Raw genomic sequence first — 13,622 nt, 5'->3', positions numbered from 1 at the left:
CGTTTCCCAATGAAACACCCTGTATAACTAGCAATGTAAAGCCGGCCACTCACGGTAGGTACTGCGGCGTCGTTCAATTCTGTCGAATTCGACTAATTGGCAAGAGTGTTGATCGTGTGTGACAATGCATCCAACAGTCGTACAATTTTACCACACAGAGACAGGCCTGTCTGCTGCAGTAAATACTGCAGAATTTATATCATTGACGATCTTGTCGAACGACACCGCAGTACCGTGAGAGGCCGGCTTTAAGTGCTGCTGATGAGAACTATACGAATTTCCTCAGAGTTTGAGTTGTGTATTTGCAAGAGATTCGTTAACCGTTCACTGTTCCGTCCATCGGTCTATCTCTCTACCTGCTTTTGCTTAGTCCGCTCCGCGTGTAGCTGTGATTTGGATCGACATAACATAGAACATAGAACAGATGAAAAGTTTCTCCAGCCGTGGCGTGTCAGTTTGTTTCGTTTCATTCGTCTCGTAAGTAGGAATTGTATACTGTTGGCAACACGGCATAGAATTCGTTTCGTAGGTACGTTCACCTTTTAGAAAATAGGTATTAAACTAGAATTACCTAAATAATTAAATGTGGAAATAATTGACATCATCCTAAGTGCTAAACAGTGCTAAAGGGATTACCTAACCTCGGTTTAAATGACAGAAAGGTATGTACTTTTAATTTTTACCTTAATACTTTACTAAATAAAACAGACTGGTACCTTCTTCAGACAGTACACCTTTGTTTATTTTACCATTATTCACTGTTGACAATTACAATTTTAAATAACCCATAAACAGATCTTAAATTGGAAGAGGCTGTATTTATTTTTATGTGCATTGCCTAGGTAAATATGTGGTATGTGGTGTGCAAGATATCAAGGTCACATAACATTTTGTTCAAGAATGTCAAATGCCTAGGTAAAAACTACAGGAAATTGTATATAGCTAGGCTTAGTTTTTTGCAAGAGAGAGAATTACGTAAATGGCAAAATTGTAATTAAAGATAGGTGTGTTCAGTCCTTTGCTAAATCAAACAGATCACTAAATACTATTTTAATTATAGATATATGTATGTACTAGCTCATTGGTATTGGAAGCATAACAGTTTTTTATTTATATTAAGGCAGTACTACAGTTTGTTGTTAATTATTACCAAGTTGTTTGTAAATCACTAAGTGAGGTCTGGGTATCTATTTTTGGAGGTGTATGTATACTTACATACTTGCCATAAATGCAGTCAGCTTTCTATTTACAGGAATTTTATTTGATACTGTGCAGTTACAATTATTGCAGAATGTGCAGTGTAAATTCCAAATAATTTACAGTTATTTTTATACTGACATAGGTATTTCGGGCAAAATATTTCTAGATCAGTTATAAATAATCCAGAGATAATCATTGTTTTGATTTTGAGTGCAGTCTCCATACAATTAGTGTCACTCAGTGACAAAGAAAATATTTAATCTAATTAACATTTATGACTGCTATAGGTAAAAAATATAATATAACAATTTTGCATTTTGCTAATTTTTCAAAGATAAGTCAACACAATATGACATTATTATTAATACAGTTCTATAAAGACTGTTTAAAGTATTATGTTTAAAACTTTTTATTTACCCAGTTAACAAGAATTAACAAAAAAACATTAAATTTAGTTGAAATTATAACATGAAGAGGAAACACTTTGTTAACCTGTTTGTTTTCAACATTGATGTATTTGGTGACAATCATTTAAAGGCCAAGGTAAGGCTAAAACAGAAGGAGCTACTTATAAAAAATCAAAAAAGTAAAATTAATTCAAAGAAACTGTTGATTCAGTGCAAGTAGTCTAAGTTACATTCCTTAGTTAGGTATATAGGGAATCCAATAAGATAAGAGATAAGTAAATCAACAGAAACATTTTAAGAACAATAAATTAAACTAGGCAATACTATGGAATAATAAAAATTAAGATGTAGTGTTAAACAAAAAAATTAGTGGTCTAATTATTATGCAAAACAAACTAGTGCATTTAAAATGTAAATATACCTATCGAAAAATCTCAAGGATGTCTTGAATGTTCAAACTTCATTTTGTCGAACATCTTGTAAAAATAATTAATATCAACAAAGTTTTTAAGGAAGCTATACTTTCAAGTCACAACTGCCAAACTTTTTTTGCTGGAAACAAACACCTTCTGGTTCTGCAGCACCTTTATCTAAGTCTCTTGATCTAGTATATCCTCAACTTCTATCAAAAGATCCATATTTCTAATAACTTTAACTTGAGTGTATCAAAATGTTGAGTATATCTTAGTGTTGAACATAGTAGAGAAAGTAGAAACATTTATTAAACAATAGTTTTTCACATTAGAAAATGTTTATGTTAACATTGGTGATAGAATTTTTATACAACAGCTTGATATAATTACTTTCATTATACAAAACCACATCCATGGAGATATTCCATATGAAAATAATAAATGCATAATTTGTTTTTGTATTCAGAAAAATTTTAAAATGCATAGTTAATGAATAATTAAATTAAATTTGCAAATGATATGTTTTATAGAATTGCACCTCTTTAATACCTTTTTTGATATTCTAAATTCTTTGATTTTATGAAGCTATTTTGGGTCAATATTTCTTTGCAACACAAACAGGCTTCATATTTTGCTGTAAGATCATTCGTCACAATGCAGTGACTATTTTTATGTCATTACCATTTTTCTTAGAATGACCCATACCAGAATATTCAAGAAATGCAAATATTAGTTGTATAACATACAGTTCAGATTTAGAAATAGATTAGGAATGTCGGAAGCTCCTTTTTCCTTAAAGGTACTTACATAACAGCATAACAACCCTCCTAGAAGAATCCTTATCTCACAACCTGTGGGAAGTAGAAATAGGGGTAGGCCAACATTCAGATGAAAGAATGGTGTAGACGAGGATGGCAGAAAAATAGGTGCAGCAAACTGGCAACAGTTGGCAATGAATAGAACTGACTGGAGTAATAAACTTGGGAAGGTTGAGGCTCTTTTATAGGGCTGTAGCACCATTTATGATGATGTTGGTACTTACACAATGATGCAGAGACATGAAGGTAGATTGTGTCAAAATTGTAATTAAAAATAAGTGTGTTCAATTCTTTTGCTAAATCAAACAGATCACTAAATACTATTTTAATTATAGATATATGTATGTATTAGTTGTATTGTATTGGAAGCATAACAGATTTTTATTTATATAAAGGCAGTACTCCTACAGTTTGTTGTTAATTACGGAGTTGTTCGTAAATCACTAAGTGATGTCTGGGTATCTATTTTTGGAGGTGTATGTAGACTTACATACTTGCCATAAATGCAGTCAGCTTTCTAATTACAGGAATTACAATAAATTCCAAATAATTTAGTTATTTTTATACTGACATAGATATTTCAGGCAAAATATTTCTAGATCAGATATAAATAATCCAGAGATAATCATTGTTTTGATTTTGAGTGCAGTCTCCATACAATTAGTGTCACTCAGTGACCAAGAAAATATTTAACCTAATTACCATTTATGACTTCTATAAAATATAAAATAACAATTTTGCATTTTGCTAATGTTTCAAATATAAGTAAACACAATATGACATTATTATTAATACAGTTCTATAAAGACTGTTTAAAGTATTATGTTTAAAACTTTTAATTTACCCAGTTAACAAGAATTAACAAAAAAACATTAAAATAGTTGAAATTATAACATGAAGAGGAAACACTTTGTTAACCTGTTTGTTTTCAACATTGATGTATTTGGTGACAATCATTTAAATGCCAAGGTAAGGCTAAAACAGAAGCAGCTACTTATAAAAAATCAAAAAAGTAAAATTAATTCAAAGAAACTGTTGATTCAGTGCAAGTAGTGTAAGTTACATTCCTTAATTATATAGGGAACCCAATACGATAAGTAAATCAACAGAAACATTTTAAGAACAATAAATTAAACTAGGCAATACTATGGAATAATAAAAATTAAGATGTAGTGTTAAACAAAAAAATTAGTGGTCTAATTATTATGCAAAACAAACTAGTGCATTTGAAATGTAAATATACCTATCGAAAAATCTCAAGGATGTCTTGAATGTTCAAACTTCATTTTGTCGAACATCGTGTAAAAATAATTAACATCAACAAAGTTTTTAAGGAAGCTACACTTGCCACAATTGCCAAACTTTTTTGCTGGAAACACCTTCTGGTTCTGCAGCACCTTTATTGAAGTCTTTTGATCTAGTATATCCTCAACTTCTGTCAAAAGATCCATATTTCTAATAACTTTTAACTTGAGTGTATCAAAGTGTTGAGTATATCTTAGTGTTGAACATAGTAGAGAAAGTAGAAACATTTATTAAACAATAGTTTTTCACATTAGAAAATGTTTATGTTAACATTGGTGATAGAATTTTTATACAACAGCTTGATATAATTACTTTCATTATACAAAACCACATCCATTGAGATATTCCATATGAAAATAATAAATGCCTAACTTGTTTTTGTATTTAGAAAAATTTTAAAATACATAGTTAATAAATAGTTACATTAAATTTTCAAATGATATATTTTATAGAACTGCACCTCTTTAATACTTTTTTTGATATTCTAATTTCTTTGATTTTATGAAGTTATTTTGGGTCAATATTTCTTTGCAACACAAACAGGCTTCATATTTTGCTGTAAGATCATTCCTCACAATGCCAGTGACTATTTTCATGTCATTAACATTTTTCTTAGAATGACCCATACCGGAATATTCTAGAAATGCAAATATTAGTTGTATAACATACAGTTCAGATTTAGAAATGGATTAGGAATGCCGGAAGCTCCTTTTTCCTTAAATGTACTTACATAACAGCATAACAACCCTCCTAGAAGAATCCTTATCTCACAACCTGTGGGAAGTAGAAATATGGGTAGGCCAACACTCAGATGGAAGAATGGTGTAGATGAGGATGGCAGAAAAATAGGTGCAGCAAACTGGCAACAGTTGGCAATGAATAGAAATGACTGGAGTAATAAACTTGGGAAGGTTGCTGCGGCTCTTTTATAGGGCCGTGGCACCATTTATGACGATGATGGTACTTACACAATGATGCAGAGACATGAATGTAGATTGTGTCAAAATTGTAATAAAAATTAGTGTGTTCAAGTCTTTTGCTAAATCAAACAGATCACTAAATACTATTTTAATTATAGATATATGTATGTACTAGCTGTATGGTATTGGAAGCATAACAGATTTTTATTTATATAAAGGCAGTACTCTTACAGTTTGTTGTTAATTACCAAGTTGTTTGTAAATCACTAAGCGAGGTCTGGGTATCTATTTTTGGAGGTGTATGTATACTTACATACTTGCCATAAATGCAGTCAGCTTTCTATTTTCAGGAATTTTATTTGATACTGTGCAGTTACAATTATTGCAGAATGTGCAGTGTAAATTCCAAATAATTTACAGTTAATTTTATACTGACATAAGTATTTCGGGCAAAATATTTCTAGATCAGTTATAAATAATCCAGAGATAATCATTGTTTTGATTTTGAGTGCAGTCTCCATACAATTAGTGTCACTCAGTGACAAAGAAAATATTTAATCTAATTAACATTTATGACTGCTATAAAATATAATATTATAACAATTTTGCTAATGTTTTAAGGATAAGTCAACACAATATGACATTATTTATACAGATTTACCAATACTGTTTAAAGTATTATGTTTAACACTTTTTATAAAGTTTTTATTTACCCAGTTAACAAGAATTAACAAGAAACATTAAGATAGTTGAAATTCTAACATGAACAGGAAACACCTAGCTTAACCTGTTTGTTTTAAAATTTATGTACCTATTTAGTGTCAATAATTTAAAGACCAAGGTAAGGCTAAAACAAAAGTACTTATAAAATACCAAAAAAGTAAAATACATAGAAACTTTTGATGCAGTGCAAGTGCAAGACATTCCTGAGTTAAAAGGAACTCAAGAACATAAGTGAATCAACAGAAGCATCAAAAATAAATTAAATTAAGCAGTAAGTATAGAATAATAAAAATGAAGTGGTCTGATTATTATACAAAATAAATAGTGCATTTGAAACGTAAATATAGAAAAATCTCAAGGGTACCTTGATTGTACAAAGTTCAATAAGTCGAAAATGTTGTAAAAGAACTAACATCAAATACAGTTTTTAAGGAAGGGACCTTTAAATCAGAATCGCCAAACCTTTTTGCCGAAAAATACCTTCATGTTCTGGAGCACCTATATTGAAGTATCTTTATTTATATTTATATTCCCTAACTTCTGTCAAAAGATCCATATTTCTAATAATTTTAAGTTGAGTGTATCAGAGTGTTGACCATATCTTCATGCTGAACATAGTATTGAAAGTAGGAACATTTATTAAACAATAGTTTTTCATATTGGAAAATGTTTATTTTAACATATACAAAACCACATCCATGAAGATATTCTACATTACATGAAAATAATAAATGCATAATTTGTTTTTATATTTAGAACTATTTAAAAATACAGAATGAGTAATTAGATAAAATTTGCAGCTGATATATTTTATAAAATTGCACCTCTTTGATACCCTTTTTGATATCTTAGAATCTTTGATTTTATGAAGCTATTTTGGGTCGGTGGCGCCCAAAATCCCGTCAGCCAAATTCCCGACGGCCAAAACACCGACACGCCAGAATCCCGACACGCCAGAATCCCGGCAGGCCAAAATCCCGACATGCAACAATCCTCGCATAAGTAAAAATTCCGACCACTACATTTTAAATATTTATTGTTTCCTTTTCAAATGCAATACCAAATCATACCAAAATTAGTTCATATTAAACGGTAAATACTTTTGTTTAGTACAAAAAATTAAAAACAGATGGCCATCAACAAAAAACAAGAAATAAATGTAATTATAATATGTTAAAAAGAAACTTATCAAACCTGTCGGGATTCTGGCGTGTCGGGATTTTGGCTGTCGGGATTTTGGCTGTCGGGATTATGGGGTAGACCCATTTTGGGCCACTATTTCTTTGCGAGGTGTAGAAGGTTATACCTCTCTGGATGTCTTATTACATGGCCGAGATATTGTAACTTTCGAATTTTTTCGATTCGTTTTCGTTATTTCTTTGCAATATAGACAGGCCTAATCTTTTGCTGTAAGCAATCCTGTATCATTCCACACAATACAAACTTATACAGACTTATACAATTCTTATCACCCTTAACACTTTTCTTAGAATCACCCATACCCAATAAATGCAGATAACGTGTAGATGTATTAGATGATTTAGAAATGTATTGAACATGTGAGAAGCTCATTTTCCTTCAATCTACTGATACAATGATGCAGAGACACAATTGTAGATGTACATTGTTACCGGCCAAACTAGTTTGGAATACTGTTATGGATATACTGTATGGCCTATAACCAGTAAACTAGTTTGTCCTATCGCGCGTAGGCCAAACTAGTTTGTCCTAGGCCAAACTAGTTTATCCTGATATAAATACACACACTTCAGGCCAAACTAGTTTGGCCTAGGCCAGACTAGTTTATTCTGATATAATAAAGACTCACACTTCAGGATAAACTCGTACGGCCTAGTCTAAACCAATTTAGCCGGGTCGAAAGTAATTTAGGGAACATGTAAGGTGTAAAATTTGACCTAGGCTGTCTGTCCGTCCAACCGCGAATATAAGTCAATATTATTGTTTGTTTGTTACAAATAATTATAATTATTTATTATTTATATTAAGCCGTACTAGTTCGCTGAATTACTTTCTTCTTCTTGGCTTTTTCCCATTATGAGTTTTCCGTTTTCGTCTTCCATAGTCTCCTATTCTCCCAGTCGCCATCTCTGAGGTATCTACATTACATATCTATCATAGCTTTTCCTATGTGAGTTTTCCATCTCACAGCAGGTCTTCCTCCCCGCCGGTCCCAGTCCAGTAATCTTTTCCGGCCACCTGTGCTCCGGCATTCTTTGTACTGTACATGCCTGTACCATTTCAGGGCTCTACTTTTACTACCACAACTTTTTTGTAATTGAGCGTTCCACTTCTATTCTGTTTTATATTTCCTCTGTTCTTATTTTATCCTACCTGGTAATTTGTAGACATCTTCTCATAAACTCCAATTCAACTGTTCGTATTTTATTTCGTATTATTGTTGTCACTGGCCATCCTTCCGCTCTTGTAGGGTAATATTCAGCACTATGCCCTGAAAAATATTTTTTTGTTTACTTTAGTTAGAGTGTTCTTCCATATCACTCCATGGATTGCTTTCGTGACTTGTTTTCCCCATACTATTTTCATTTCTATATCTTTCATACAAGTGTCATCTCGGTTTATCATTTAGCCTAAATACATACTTACAAAAACTAAAAGTCTTACAACTCTTAATAGTCTAACAATAAAACACTGAAAACGTTTGTTTTCTATACTTCCACAAAATTTATTACAACTATGTGACTACAGCTGTTTCGGCAGAGTGCCTTTCTCAAGTGATTTAGTTTACAATGGTTTGCCTATTTAAAGTCTTTAACTGAAGAGGTTGAGGAGTGGGGAGCTGTTTGTCTCGAGTTGGTCATTCAGAATTATATCTGTATTTTTCAATTTATTAATTTCCATAGATTCTAATAAAGATAGCTTAAAGCCTTTATTTTGAATATGCAGAATTTGAAACTGTTCATTAAAAGAATGATTATGATCTACGAGGTGAAGTGCGTATGTAGAAGTGTCTGTTTTTATTGTTGAAAGCCCTTTTGTGTTCTGCTATCCGTTTGTCAAAAGTTCTGCCAGTTTGACCGATGTAAGTTTTCGGACAGTCACCACAAGTTAGTTTGTAAACACCACTCTGTAGTTGTTTTCTCTTTCGGCTCTTATTGTTCTTAATATATTTGCTTAAGTTGTTGTTAGTTCTGAAAGCTGGTGTTATTCCTTTCTTTTTATGTATCTGGCTATTTTTGTTGTTATCTTGCCAGTATATGTGATAGAGCAGAAGGTACTGGGTTCTTTCTGTGGTGGTGGATAGACTAATTTCAGGGCTTTCTTATGGAGTTTTTGGTTTAAAATTTTGTTAATTGTTTGTTCGTTATAGCCATTGTTTACTGCTATTTGTTTAATGATGTTCAGTTCTATCTCGAAGTTACTCTTTAACATGGGGATTTCTGTCAGTCTATGTATCATGCTATGGTAGGCTGCTAGTTTGTGTTGTGTAGGATGGGATGATGAATTGTGTATAGTTATGTCAGTATGGGTAGGTTTATGATATACGGAGAACTCATGTTTGTTGTGTAGTCTGGTAATTGTTACGTCTAGAAAGTTTATGGACTTATTCTGTTCTGTTTCTATTATGAACTCAATGTTACTATGAAGTGAATTAATGTATGATAGAAATTGGTCAAGTTGCCTGTTAGTTCCTGTAAAGCATACTAGTATATCATCCACGTATCTCCACCAATATAAGAACTGTTTAAATACGGGATGTTTAGAAATTGTTGTTTCAAGCTGGTTCATAAATATATCTGATAGCAATGGGCTTAGAGGATTACCCATAATAAGTCCTGCACTGTTCTAATTTATCTAATTAGCCTTCTTCGGTCCATCTTTGGCCATAGGCCTCCCCAATCCTTTTCCATTCTTCTCTGTCTGTCGCTACAGTTATCCACCTAGAGCCCACGTGCTTCTTGACATCATCTGCCCATCTCATTTGTGGTCTTCCTTTGCTTCGTTTATATTGCCACGGTCTCCAATTTATGAGAATTTTGTTCCATCGGTCTTCCTTTTGTCTTATAGTGTGTCCGGCAAATCTCCATTTCAACTTTGCAACTTCTTGTCTAACATCCCTAACTTTGGTTTTCTCTCTTATCCACTCGTTTCTCTTTTTATCCAATAGTTTTATGTGCAACATTTGCCTTTCCATTGCTCTTTGCGTCTTTATGATCTTGTCCATGTTTGCTTTTGTAAACGTCCACGTTTGGGAACCGTAAGTGAGAACAGGGAGTACGCATTGATTGTATACCTTGGTCTTAAGATGTTGTGGATATCTTTTGTTTTTAAGGATGTAGCTTAGTTTTCCAAATGCCGCCCATGCCAGTCTAACTCGTCTTTTGATCTCTGCTGTTTGGTTTTCCTTGTTAAGTTTTATAATCTGACCCAGATATATATAATCATGAACTTGTTCTATTTCATCTTGTCCGATCCTCATTGTGATGTCCTCATCTGTATTTGTTATGATTTTGGTCTTGCTGTAATTCATATTAAGGCCTATCTTTCCGGCTTCTATGTCCAGTTCTTTCATCATTTCAAACAATTCTTCTTTTTTATCGGTTATCAATACGATGTCATCGGCGTACCTTAGATGGTTCAAGCGTTGTCCACAAATTTTTATACCTTTTTCTTCCGATTCTAATCTTTTAAAGATATCTTCCAGAACCTGATTGAAAAGTTTCGGTGATATTGTGTCACCCTGTCTTACGCCTCTATTTATTTGAATTGATTGTGTTCCTTCGTATACTTTAATTGTTGTTGTGGCATCTTTATATATATTGGCTATTAGGTTAGTATATCTGTGGTCAATTCTGCTGTTAATCAAAGAACTTTTCACTGCCCAATGTTCGACACTGTCAAAAGCCTTTTCGAAATCTATGAACGCTACATATAGAGGGATGTTGTATTCATTTGCTCGTTCTATAAGGATTTTCATACTTAATAAATGATCACTTGTGCTAAATCCCTTTCTAAAACCAGCTTGTTCTTTCGATTGGTATCCGTCGAATTTTGTCGTCAATCTGTTGGTTAAAATTTTTGTTAGGAGTTTATACATTACATTGAGGAGTGTTATAGGACGGTAGTTTTTTATATCTGCTTTGTCCCCTTTCTTTTGTAAGATAATGGTTACGGATTCCTTCCAGTTGTTTGGGATTCTATTTTCTTTTATATTTTGTTAAAAAGGGAATAGAGAGTATTAATTACCACTTTTCCACCATATTTCAGCATCTCTGTAGTTATTCCATCTTTTCCAGGCGATTTGTTGTTTTTCATTTCTTTCAATGCCTTCTTTATTTCTGATTTGCTTATTTCTGGCTGTAATTCTGAATTGACATTTTTTATTTTCGAGTTAAGTTGGGTTTTTATTTCTTCTGATGGTTCCTTTTTTGTTTTATATAACTCTGAGTAGAAATGTTGGATTATATTTATGATGTCGTCTTTAATGTTTGTTTCTACTCCGTTTACGTCTTTTCTTTTGTTTATTTCAAATCTGCCGATTTTCGGTCTTAAGCATTTCATATTCTTGTTGTTCTGTATTACTTCTTCTATTTTTATTTCTTATTCTTTTCTCTTAGTTTCTTTTATCATTTTGCTTATTGTCTTATTGATTTCTACATATTCTATAGATTTCCTTTTGCCTTCTTCGACAAGCTTTCTTCTTTTATCCATAAGCTTCTTTGTTTCTTCTGATACATAGTTGTCCTTTTTAACATCCTTTTTTGCTATTTCTTTTCCTGATGTAACCATCGTTGCTGTAAGTATGTTGTTTATTTCGTCTATATCTTTATCATCACTGTCAAATTTTTCGGTGAATTGTTCTTTTAACAGGTCTTTGTATTTCTCTTTATATTGCCCTAGTTTGTTTCTATCTACTATATCCGAGTTTCTTATTATTTTTCTTTTCATCTCATAGTTACCGTCGATATTAATTTTTGCTCTGACCATCCTGTGATCGCTACCTGTTGTGAATTTGTTAAGAACTGTTACATCTTTAATGATATATCGTTCCGTGGACAGTATGTAGTCGATCTCATTTTTTGTGGACCCATTAGGGCTGATTCATGTCCATTTTCTTTGGGACTTTTTTTTGTAGAAGGAGTTCATTGCGTATAGACGCTTTTCTTCTAGGTAGTTCATCAAAGTAGCACCTCTATCATTTCTCTGGCCGTATCCGAAATTTCCTATTTTAGTTTCTTCTTTGTTTAGTTTCTTACCCAGTTTAGCATTGAAATCTCCTATTACTAGTGTGAGACGATTTTTATGTTCTTCCATAGCCTTTGAAATATCTTCATAAAATATTTCGATGTCTTCGTCATCATAAGCTGTCGTGGGGCATATACCTGGATAATTTTAATTTATGTTCTTCTTATTTTGAGTATGACATAGGCGACACGATCTGATATACCTTTGATTATTTGAACATGCTTACTTATGGTTTTATTTATTATAAATCCTACTCCAAAATTACTATTCTTTTCATTTCCTTTATAATACAGTAGATTCCCGGAGTTTAGCTGTATTCGGTTTTCTTCTTTCCTTCGAGTTTCCGATAGGCCTATGATATCCCATTTTATATTTTTTAGTTCTTCCTCCAGTTCATGTACTTTTTCATCCGTGGACATTGATTTAATATTGTATGTCCCTATTGACAGATTGATAGATTTTCTTGGTTTCTGTTGTGTTCGTCTTAGTGGGTTTTTGTTTTTATCTATCAAGAGCGAATTATTGCCTCCCCCAGAATCCGTGAGGCAGACCTTTGAGGTGTGGGATTCAGAAATTTCCTTACCCACCTGGGGACCATTTCCGTTTGTTTTATTATTCGCCATGATAAAAAGAGGGGGGTAATGGCAGTTAAAACACCACGCTTGCCATGCGGGTTGGTGAGTTCTTATTCAGCCGCCAACTCTGGGTCAGACGCTGTTTGTAGCCGCTCACTCTGAGACAAACGCTACTGGTTTGTGAGATTATACTATCCCTAAAATCAAGGGTTGCCAGCTCCGCCATCTTCGCCGTACCGGAAGTATTCTTCGTCGCCTTGGATGCCGTTCTGGACTTCATCCGTGACCCTGGACAAGGGACCCTTAGCAGGTGCTAGCTTCCCGGGTCAGGAAGCTCCTGGAATCTGCAGGGGGCAGGGATTGATTCACTTTCCCTGATAGGACTATCCAATAGAATCCGAGGGACTCCAAAGGAGTTCCTACCCGCTACCCGTCCTGCACTGTTGTTTGTGTATATTTATGAACCAGCTTGAAACAACAATTTCTAAACATCCCGTATTTAAACAGTTCTTATATTGGTGGAGATACGTTGATGATATACTAGTATGCTTTACAGGAACTAACAGGCAACTTGACCAATTTCTATCATACATTAATTCACTTCATAGTAACATTGAGTTCACAATAGAAACAGAACAGAATAAGTCCATAAACTTTCTAGACGTAACAATTACCAGACTACACAACAAACATGAGTTCTCCGTATATCATAAACCTACCCATACTGACACAACTATACACAATTCATCATCCCATCCTACACAACATAAACTAGCAGCCTACCATAGCATGATACATAGACTGATAGAAATTCCCATGTCAAAGAGTAACTTTGAGATAGAACTGAACATCATTAAACAAATAGCAGTAAACAATGGCTATAACGAACAAACAATTAACAAAATTTTAAACCAAAAACTCCATAAGAAAGCCCTGAAATTAGTCTATCCACCACCACAGAAAGAACCCAGTACCTTCTGCTCTATCACATATACTGGCAAGATAACAACAAAAATAGCCAGATACATAAAAAAGA

General features: G+C 33.1%; 1 protein-coding gene across 2 annotated transcripts in view; it reads left to right on the top strand.

Annotated features, from left to right (window-relative positions):
• The first annotated feature begins 314 nt into the window (after window positions 1-314).
• Window positions 315-13,622, top strand: part of LOC114333446 (uncharacterized) — a 346,961-nt gene continuing 333,653 nt past the window's right edge. The window contains exon 1 of one of the 2 annotated variants that reach the window (XM_028283317.2): window positions 315-662. The gene's annotated coding sequence lies outside the window, so the exon portion shown is untranslated. The remainder of the gene's footprint in view (window positions 663-13,622) is intronic. The other variant, XM_028283318.2, reaches the window with a different exon arrangement.

This window comes from Diabrotica virgifera, chromosome 10, assembly GCF_917563875.1.
Source record: "Diabrotica virgifera virgifera chromosome 10, PGI_DIABVI_V3a".
NCBI classification, from domain to species: Eukaryota; Metazoa; Arthropoda; class Insecta; order Coleoptera; family Chrysomelidae; genus Diabrotica; species Diabrotica virgifera.
This window is presented reverse-complemented; position numbering and strand designations above follow the sequence as displayed.